We start from the raw sequence: 1,983 nt of genomic DNA, 5'->3' as shown, positions 1-1,983 counted from the left end.
ATAAAATAAAATAAAATAAAATAAAATAAAATAAAAGCAAACAAAGATAAATAAATAAAATAAAGTTTAGGATTATAAAATAAAAATTTGTGTTTTTTTTTAGTTTATAAAGGATTTGTTTTTTACATTAAGGGGCGGCTAAAAGCCGAGAGGAGACGATGCTGGTTCTGCTGCATTTGTTTTTTTTTTTATTCTCTCGCGTGTATCATCTGTTTATTTCTTTTATTTTTATTTTTATTTTTCTTTTTATTTTTATTTTTATTTTTTTTGTTTGTTTTGTGTGGTGTTTGTTGCTTGTTTTCTTTCTTTTCTCCGTCGTGTCTGTTTTTATTTGTTTTCTTTTGTTTTGTTTTTTAATTATATAAATTCTTCTGCTGCTATTTGTTTTGCTTTAAACACCAAAAGTAAAGAATCCTAAAAAGAAACAGAAAAAATTTGGGGTGTATAGGCAGCTCGCGGCGTTGCAGCAGATGGCGGGGGCTCAGCTGCTGCAGCCCCCCGGGGTTTACGAGTTAAAATATTTAAAATAAATAAAATAAAATAAATAAAAATGAAATAAAAAGGAAAATAAATTCAAGTTTTTTTAAAAAAGGAAAATGTATAAAGCAGCGAGATGAGTGAGTGTGGTTACCGCCACTATACGGGGTGTATATACAGCTCGTCTGCAGCGTGTATCTCAGCATAACACATCAAATATATTTATTTAAATAAATTTATTTAATTTAAAATAAATAAATACACAAAACCTTCAACAAAAAACGCAAACAACCTCTGCAGCGGTGTGAGGGGGGGCCCCCGCAGGTACCACGAGAATGGCTGGGGGGCCCCCCTGTGCTCAGCCACAGAAAATATTTCACAACAGAGATATTTTTTTTTAATTAAAAAGTAATTTAAAAATTAATTAAATAAATAAAAATAAATAAAAAATAAAAAATAAAAATAAAAAAATTAAAATTTATTTTCTATCAAAAATTCATCGGAGTGCTGCCGACGCCTTCTCTGTAACATGAGTTAGCGCAGAGTTAGCTGAGGAGCCTATTGACAGCCTTGGCATGCTGCGCGTAAGCGTCTGCAAACGTTATACAAGTTCGTTATGAGGCAAAGCATGCAGCAAAGGAAGCTTCTCTGAAGCTTCCTTTAGTGCACGCGTGGGGCTGGCTAGCTCAGCTAGCCGCAGCGGGGTGCGCTGCAACCCCATTTCGGGCTGCCTCCTCCCCGCGCCACCCTGGCCCTGAGCTCAACGCCCAGGATGCCTAGGTTCCGCGGAAGGAGGTCAGCTGCCTTGTGGGAAACACTTACTTTAAGTCTTTGCCTTCATTGCGGCTCGTCTCCGGTCAGGTTAAGGCCGGAGAACCAGCGTTACATTCTCGAGTTCATCATTTTCTGTTTCATTTTTATTTATTTATATATTTATATAATGATGGTAAATTTATAAATTAAAATAATTAAATTATTTTATTTTTTATTTATTTCTTTTTCTTTTTCTCTTTTTTTATAAATGAATATATATAAATGTTTTTCATCGTTCGTCGTTTGTTCGATTAGATTATATTCTCTTCTTAGTTTTATTTGTTTTTGGTTTTGTTTTTGTTATTTTTGTTACTATTATTATTATTGCTGTTGTTATTGTTATTATGTTTGTAGTTTTTATTTTTATTATTTTTATTATTTTTATTATTTTTCTTATTGTTGTTATTTTTATTATAATAATTCATATGTTGTTGTTTGTGCTGTTGTTGTTATTGTTAGTATTATATTATTATTATTATTATTATTATTATTATTATTATTGTTTTAAACAAAAACATTTTGCTTTTGAGTTGTTTATATTAATTAGTTTTCATCTTCTATTATTTTTTATATCGACGCAGAAGAAAACGGGCACAGCCTGTGCATGCAGATACTTACTTTGCTGTATATTCTCAGTAGAATGTCTATATATATATATATATATATATATATATATATATATATATATATATA

Source organism: Eimeria mitis, genomic scaffold (genome assembly GCF_000499745.2).
Source record: "Eimeria mitis Houghton genomic scaffold, Emh_scaff3309, whole genome shotgun sequence".
NCBI lineage: Eukaryota > Apicomplexa > Conoidasida > Eucoccidiorida > Eimeriidae > Eimeria > Eimeria mitis.
The sequence above is the reverse complement of the archived record's forward strand: the minus strand, read 5'-3'. Positions refer to the sequence as shown.